The 8,956-nt window shown below is 45.5% G+C and overlaps 1 long non-coding RNA gene across 1 annotated transcript in view; it reads left to right on the top strand.

The window, feature by feature from the left end:
• LOC102243018 overlaps positions 1-2,509 on the top strand; it is a 4,198-nt gene extending 1,689 nt beyond the window's left edge. The window contains exons 2-3 of the long non-coding RNA XR_001360861.1: positions 924-1,148; positions 1,394-2,509. This is a non-coding gene — a long non-coding RNA (uncharacterized LOC102243018). The remainder of the gene's footprint in view (positions 1-923; positions 1,149-1,393) is intronic.
• The last annotated feature ends 6,447 nt before the right edge of the window (positions 2,510-8,956 follow it).

The following is an 8,956-nucleotide window of genomic DNA, read 5'->3' on the forward strand; positions in this document are numbered from 1 at the left end:
CCCCCTCCCATCCCTATCTCCCCCACCACCCTAAGGCCTGGGTTTACATAACTGGCTTCTCTGCCCCCAGCTGTCCTTCCACTTGACTCTTAAGTCACAGGGAGCTGAGTGGTCGAGGGATTCACCCCGACTGACCCACCTGTGCCTCTCATGTCAAAGAATGAGAAACAGCAGCCCAGAGAGCAAAGTGATGGGGCCAAGGAAACGCAGCTGGTGCCCGGGTTGGGAGATGCTAATCTGTATGCTGATGGCTTTGTTGCAACAACAACACAATGCTTTATTTATAACCCCGATGGCTATCTCCGGGAGGGTGGGGGCCCGGCTGATTCACCTAAGCTGTGTTTTGGGTTTGGGTAGACACATTTGAGGGCAGAGCGGAATGACTTTGCAAAAAGGAGCAGGAGGAATCTGGGAGGAGGAGGAGGACGACCCAGGTGGCTAGACAGGGGGCTGGGATGAGAAAGAAACCCCTGGTGGCTGTCCGGCAGGCCGAGGAGGGCTTTCCGGAGCAGACCGTCTGGTGGCTTTTTAACATTGTTTGCTGTGGGTTGCGCAATGCAAACCCCCTCCCGAAACTGTCTGGAGGTTCTCCGCTGCTCATTGTAATGTCACGTGAGTAGATTTGGGGACATTTAAAGAGCTGCTGAGAGCTGGGCCCATGCTGACATGGTGGGAAGCAGACAGCTGCTGCCAGTGCCTGGCTGGGAGGAGGGAACTGGCTGACAGCTGGGTTCTCCATGGATGTGCACAGGGGGCCCCGCGTTATAGGGGCCCCACTTAGAGCAGATCACGCCTGGGGTTGCACATGGAGGTGACATTCACTGACCTCTTAGCGTTTGGCTGTCCTTCCTAGCTTCTAGGCGGTCTGAGTGGAGCCTCCTCCCTCCGACCATCCTAACGGGTAGTTCTGCTTCCAACCACAGGCGGCTTTCACGTTCTCTCGGCCAGATGCTCCCCATACATGCGCAGGCCGTCACTGGGGGACTGGGACCGGCAGGCTTCAACGCTGGGAAGCGGGATGTCCTCCAAGACCGTCATGGTTTTTCAAATCCCATATGGACGGTGTCTCTGTCCTTTTCCAAACTTGCTGTGGTTTCCTGTCGCCTATGGAGTCAAGTCTCAGTCTTGATCCCGTCATTCAAAGTTGAGTACGTTCTGGCCTTCACCTACATTCATTCATTCACTCACTCACTCCCCAATACCGATGTGGCTTATTTAAAAAATTAAGGCATCCCTTCATTTACCTCCTACTTAAAAAAAAAAAAAAATCCCTTTCTACCTTTCCCTGAGTTGTCCATGAGAAATCTGATCTTTCTACTGCGATCTGTGCTACGCTGGGCTTCTCAAATTCTCCCTCCATCTGCTCCGCCTGGTTGACTCTGTTTCTGTTTAGCTTTCAGGTTGCAAGGAACAGCATTCAAACAATCACCAGGAAAAGAAGGTTAAGGAGTGGCTGTAAGGCTGCACATAGATTTGGACCGGAGCTGGCAAGACATCAAGTTCCAGCGTGGGCTCAGGGACTGGCTGCTCCACCCCTCGTTTCAGCCGCATGGTCTCGCTTTTTCTTACCCCTCTGTCACTTATACTGAGTGTGGGCTCCTCTGCTGACATGCTTTCTGTGTCCTTGTGACTTGGGCTCGCAAAGGCTTTGGCTTGTCCTAGATCTCCAGCCCCACCTTTGCCTCAAGGCACGTCTTTCAGCACCTGCCTGTGCTCCCAGAGCTACCATTTTGGCTTCCCAATTTGAGATTCCAGGAGGGAATCTGATTGCCAAGGCTCATCTTTTCACGCAGGTCCAAGTCCTAGATCTCAGACTGCCCAGGAGGATGCCCTTGGACCAGGTTTCTCTGGCCAATCAACCTTGGCTGGTGGACAAGGGTCCAGTTCCATCAGTGGGGACTGGAGTTGGGGTGTTCCCATAGGGCAGCTCTCTGCTGCAATGCCCTGAAAGCCCAGTTCAGGTCATACCTCCTCTGTATCTCTCTTCTTAATTGCTTCCTCATGTATTAGGTACTTACAATATTGCATTCTGAGTTACTCCTGTCTGTGACTTTGTCTGTTGTCACGCAGATGATAAAGAGCTTAAGTCCTGAGACTCTTAAAACAGAGGCCAAGAACTTTTGTCAAGGTCAGATGACCACTCAACCTGAATTCTTAGTGGCTTTTTGATTTCAAATATTCTCTACTGCGGTCCCTGGAAATTACAGAAACATTCGAAAAATTCCAACCTTTTAGAAGAGATATCTGTTTCCCAGAATCCCTTATATCTGGAGGGGACACAAAAAACTCCATGTTCCAATTTTTGAGGTTGGAAATGTGGCTGCCGAGTTCATGAGGAACAGAGACCTTCTCTGAAGGTGGTGATGGAGGGCAGCTGACATTGGAGAGCGACGACAGAAAGAGAATGAGTTGGACTTGGTGACTCATTGGCTAAGGAAGAGCGTGCAATCGATTAACGGAGTTACCCATGGTTTTGGCTTGAGTGATTGAGTGGAAAATGGGATGGAAATTGTAAATTGAAAAAATGAGAAGAAGGTTAAAGGACCCATATTTTACAGATCTTCAACACGAAGTCACTAAGTGTTTACTGAGCCCCTACTCTATGCCAGACACTGGGCTAGGACTGGTGATACCGAAGTGAATAAAAGACAATTCCTGCCATAAAGGTGTTCTATCTAGGGAGGAGATCACTATGTAAATAAATTATAATACAGTGTGATAAGTACCACAATGAAAAGAGACCTGTGCAAGATAGAAGGGAACTAATCCAGACTTCTTGGAGGTCATAAGAATTTTACAGAGAAAAAGACCCTTGAGGAGGGTCATGAATAATGACCAGGTGATCAGGGAGGGCATTCTTACTGTCAAAAACAGCCTTTGAAATGTCTTAGATACATTCAGGAGAGTGACAGGAAATGAAGCAAAGGTCAACTCCCAAATAAGACCATGAGGCAGGCTAAGGAGTCTGGATTTATTTTACAGAGAAGAGGGAGTAACGACTGGTAGTAAGGAAAGCAGACTTGAGGTTAGGAAATGGTCACTCAGGCAGCAGCATGAGGCATGAATTAGATGGGGATGAGACAGGAGGCCAGGAGAGTGGCTAGGGGTTTACTGCAAGAGTTCGCAGGAGAAATGAGGAAATGTGATCTGAGGGTGTTGCAGTAGTGATGGAGAGAAATGAAAAAATAGAATGCATAGGACTTGGTGACTCACTGGATGGAGTAGACGGGGAAGGAGGAGGAGTGTTGGGTAATTGGGCTGATGGTGATAACAATAACCAGGCCCCAAAACACGGAAGTTGGTTTTGGACTGATCTCCACTAGACTGTTGTTTCCTTGAGGACAGGGACGATGTCTTGTTCACGGCACATTACCTGTGACTAGTACACTATGCCGAGTGCCTAGTGATGACACAGTTTTGAGCATGTGGGTTTAAAACATCTGAAGTCCTTCGGTAGAAACATCCAGGACTTAGCTTTGACGTTCAAGAGTGATATCTGAGCTGGAGAGGCACATCTGGGAGCCATCATATGTAATTGTGGACGAGCATACCCAGGGAAACCACAGAGTGAGGCCAAAGAGGCCTGGGGATAGGATGCTGGGTCACAGCAATACTTAAGGGAAGAGAGAAGAAGAGGAGCCACTTGCAGAACTAGAAACAGGGTATCATGGAGGCCAAGGTGGAGAGAATATCTAGAACTTGGAAGATATTGGTTCCTGCGAACCAATGGGTCAACAGCCACCAAGAGGTGGTAGCTCCCAGGAAGTGTCTCTCCAGTCACTCCAGTAAACTGGGTTGGCTCTGGCCTCAGAATCATTGGCTGCCTTCCTGTCCAACCCAGTCCTTCCAGGTACAGTCCCAGGCTTCTAGCCTCAGTTTCCTTATCCAAGGGGCCACAGCAGCGAGGGACTGAACCTGTCCTGCTTTCCACCGGTTGTGAGGGTTGAGTGAGATAATAATATGTCAGCAGTTCTCAAAACTTTTGGTTTCAGGACCCCTTTATACTCTTAAATTTTATCTAGATCCTAAATAAGCTTTTGTTTAAATGTGCAATATTTATCAACATTTACCATATTATAAATTAAAACTGAGAAGTTAAAAAAATATTTAACTCGTTTAAAATGAACAATAGGAAACCATTATATGTTAGTACAAACAATCTATTTTTTGAAATATCACAATGTTCTCAAAAACGACTTAGAGAGAAGAGTGGCCTTGTTTTACAGTTTTGCAAATCTCTCTAACGCCCGGCGTAATAGAGACAGTAAATCCTCATCTCGGCTTCTGCATCCAACCTGTACTTGCCTGGGAAAATGAGAGCTAAAAAGGGCAAATAACATCTTGGTATTGTTATGAAAATAGTTCTGTCCTTGAGGACCCCCTGAAAGGGTCTCGGGAACACTTACGGCTCCCCAGAACACACTTTGAGAATCACTGATATATTTGAATTCACTTTGGAAGCTGAGAAGTTCATACAAAGTTGCTATGATCACTCTGAAAATCTATACCCTGGGAATCAAAAAGGGACCCCTCTCATGTGGCCATAATTGGTGCCTGGAGTAGCACTATGCACGGGTAACATTACTCCAGACGGGTTCTCGGGCCAAGACACAGAAAGGGTCTCCAGCCCAGATTTCTTACTTTCTCCTTCCTGAGAACTAAAAGAAAAATGGGAATGTGCTGTACAAATGCAGGCTGTTAATGCAAACTAGGTGGTTTTAAGTTAAAATCTTATTTACCCTTAGGCCAACCACAAAGGAAAAATATTATATGTATACACACATGTATATATGTATATATGTGTGTATATATATATATATATATATATATATATATATACCAAAGCAAGGGAATGGCTTATGCTAGAAAATATCTATTTAACACAAAAGAAGGCTGTAATAAAGTCAGAGAAGAACAAGAAATCCATAAGGCATATATATAAAAAAAAACAACAAATGGAAAAATCAAATCCTACCTTTATCAGTAATTACTTAAATGTAAATGGCATAGAACTCTAATAAAAAAGCAGAGATTCAAAACAATGGATAAAGAAATCTCCTTCTAACTATATGCTCTCTACAAGAGACACACTTTACATTCAAAGATATGAATAGGCTGAAAGTAAAATTTAGATGGAAAAAGCTATATCATGCAAACAGTACTCAAAATAGAGCTGGAGTTGCTATACTAATATCAGACAAAATAGACTTTAAGACGAGGTTGTCTCCCACCCCCTACACTCTCAACTTCAGATGTCAATTGCAAGTCCAGGTTGTTATCAGTGTTTCTGACCAATGGGCTATTGGATCACAGGTTCCCATGACCTCCTATTCAGGTTCTACTAGTTTGCTACAGCAGCTCACAAAACTAAGAAAAACATTTTAATTACTAGGAAAATGCATATCAAAACCACAATGAGATACCACTTCATACTCACTAGAATGATAATCTATAATAATAAAAGCGTAATATGCTAATTAGACTGAACAGCTGAACAACCTTCTGGACGTCCTTCCGGACGACCATGCAGATGAAGCTGGGGCTGCGAGGGCCGAGGCAAGCTGCCACAGCTGCGAGGGCCGAGCCCCTTGCATGAATTTCGTGCATCAGGCCTCTAGTAATAATAATACTACATAAAACAGATAATAGGAAGTGCTGGGAGGATGTGGACCCTCATATACGGGTGGGAATGTAAAAGGTGCAGCCACTTTGAAAATAGTATGAATAGAATGTATAGCATGAGGGAATAAACAGACTAAAGAACTGGCTGGTGTGGCTCAGTGGTTGAGTATTGACCTATGAACCAGGAAGTCATTGTTCCATTCCCAGTCAGGGCACATGCCCAGGTTGCAGGCTCGATATCCAGTGGAGGTCATGCAGGAGGCAGCTGATCAATGATTTTCTCTCATCGTTGATGTTTCTATCTCTCTGACTCTCTAAAATCAATAAAATATCTCTCTATATAAAATCCTAATGTGCTAAGTGTCTGACTGATCAGTCGACTGCTCAACCAGTCACTATGACATGCATTAACCACCAGGGGTAGACGCTCCGACCGGTAGGTTAGCTTGCTGCTGGGGTCTGGCCGATTGGGTTTGGGTGAGACGGGCTGGACACGCACTGGAGCCAACCCCCCATGGCCCCTCCCCAGCCTCTAAAATGTTTCTTCTAATTAATTTCCTTTCAATGTGCACAAATTCATGCACCGGGCCTCTAGTGTATATATTCTGACTTATTCTGACAAAGCTTCAAAAAGCTAAACACAGAGCTACCATATAACTCAGCCATTTTGCTCCTAGGTACATACCTATGGGAAATGAAAACATGCCCACACAAAGCTCACACATGAATGTTGATAGCAGTGTTAGTCATAATCGCCAAGAGGTGGAAACAGTGCAAATGTCCATTAACTGATATATGGATAAATAAAACATGGCATATCTGTGTAGTGGATTATTATTTGGTCATAAAAAGAACGAAGGACTGATACATACTACAATGGGAATGAAACTTGGAAACATTATAAGTGAAAAAATACACAACAGGCCACATACTGAATGGTTCTATTTATATGAAATGGCCAGTAAATTCATAAAAACAGAGTAGAGAGTGGTTTCCAGAGGGGAAGGTACCTGGAATGGGCAGTGACTGCAATAGCGATGGGCTCTTTCCATGCTGAGGAATTTAGTGGTGATGGTTGCAAAATTTTGTGAAATACTCAGAACCACTGAATTGTACACTTTAGAAGGGCAAATTTCTAATTATGTCCCGAGAAAGCTATTATTTCAAGAAATGCTAGTTTTTTTTTTCTTTTATAATAAATACTATCTCCTTTCAACCCAGGCTCCAGCCTTACTGCCAAAAATCTACACACAGTTCCCAGGAGTCTAGACGTTTGCCTCCAAAGAGCCTCACCCCCCCAATCTAATTTGGACGGGATGGAGGTGCCAGGAGAGGTGGACATAGCCCTGGAAAGGGGGCAGAAGCTGGAGTTTAGATGGTGATTCTGCCTTTCCTGGCTCATTGACCTTGTGCAAGTCACCTTGCTTCTCTGAAACTCAGGCTCCTATTCTGAGATTACAAATAACCTGGCCCTATACATCCCCCAGGGTTGAAAGGGTCAGCAGATGCCCTGTAAATGGGAATGTTTACTAAACTGTGAGCAGTACACAAAGATCAGTCTTTGGGATTGGGATCTCCTTGGCTTAATGTCAGGGTGTACGGATTGTGAGGGGAGCTATCACCACCCCAAGCGACTCCAGTCACAAAGCCCTGAGGAAGAACTGCTGATCTTCATCTTATAGTTGTCGCCTTCAGCTGTCTGGGAACAATGGTGATGGTATCCAGTGCCCCAAATATTACTGTTATTTTATGTTTTGTTGTTGTTGTTGACCTCCTCCCAGCCCCTTTCCCTTCTGGTAATCACCATGCTGTTGTCTGTGTCTATGAGTTATTTATTTATTAATATATTTTTATTGATTTCAGAGAGGAAGGAAGAGGGAGAGAGAGCTAGAAACATCAATGATGAGAGAGAATCCTCGATCAGCTGCCTCCCACATGCCCCCAAGGGGGATCGTGCCCGCAACCCGGGCATGTGTCCTGACTGGGAACTGAACCGTGATCTCCTGGTTCATAAATCAACGCTCAACCTCTGAGCCATACCAGCCAGGCTACGAGTTATTTATTTTTTGCTTAATCCCTTATAAGTGTTTATTTAGATGATCTTCCTTTGAGGATTTTCACTTTGCTTCTTTCTTTTGTTTACTTTAGCGTTTATAGGCATAAAGCAAGGCATGCTTGAGCTTTAGTCCAATGTTGATAGGCACGGATTAAAGATTTACCCAGCAGAGCAATCTCCAGCTATCTTTCTGGGAGCAGCACGATGCATCGCACAGATTTTCACTGTCAGCTCTATCTGGGTCTAAATTCCAGTTCCGCCACTTCCTGGCTGGGAGACCTCGGGCAAATTACATTTCTTAATGTCTCTGAGCCTCAGTGTTTTCATCCGAACAACAGAGATTTCCAACTTCATAGGTTCTTGGGAGGAGGAAAAGAAACAGTGTTTAGCACAAGGTCAAGCACACAGTCGGCAGTTAATAAATCTAGTCATTATTGCTGGGCCTAGACAATGAATAATCAAGGTCAAATTCTTACCGATGGGGTAGCCAGGCTGGCTTTGGGCAAACCGAAAGGAAGAGGCACGGACAGTGATTGATTGCCTACCCTGTGCCAAGTACTTTTCCATATGCTGTACAAGCCCAACTCCTATTTGCATGTGACAAAACGGAGGCTCAAAGAGAAGAAACAATGTGCCCACGCTCACGCAGGTCACTAGGGTCCATTTGAGTGTGGAGTCCAGATGTGACTGATTCCCAAGTCCAGGGTCTTTCTTTTATTCCGTGTAGCCCAACTTCGCGGCCCCTGGTGGTCTTACGCCTTCCTTCTGTCTTGTCTCCTGTTGGATCCGTAAACACAGGCCTGCCTTGTGCCGAGTGACTCCAGCTGTCAGGTTCCCCGCTTCCCTTCCCTTCACCTCCCACTCCAGCCGACCAGCGTGCCTCCAGGTACAAGCGTCTCGGGCAGAGGCTGGGGCCCAGGTGATGGAATTAGCTGTAGAAGTGACTCGAGGACCGGATGCAAGGCTGGACCCCATGAACCAAACTCTCTCCAAACTATTCACCTTCAAGAGTCAGCTCGAATGTCACCTGTAGCCTCTCTGGTTGCTCTAGAAAGAAGTGGTTCTTCTCTTCTTTGTTCTGTGTACCTTATTCAGACCTCTGTTATATATTTTGACACTATCTGCTTATTTGCCTGTGTTCCAGGATCAGTAGAACCTCCAGACTAAATGAAAAGCTACTTAGCCCTGGCCGGGTAGCTCAGTTGGTTGGAGTGTTGTCCTGAAACCAAGGTTGCTGGTTCGATCCCCAGTTAGGGCACATACAAGAGGCAACCAATG

The sequence above is a fragment of the Myotis brandtii genome, unplaced genomic scaffold (genome assembly GCF_000412655.1).
Source record: "Myotis brandtii unplaced genomic scaffold, ASM41265v1 scaffold131, whole genome shotgun sequence".
NCBI lineage: Eukaryota > Metazoa > Chordata > Mammalia > Chiroptera > Vespertilionidae > Myotis > Myotis brandtii.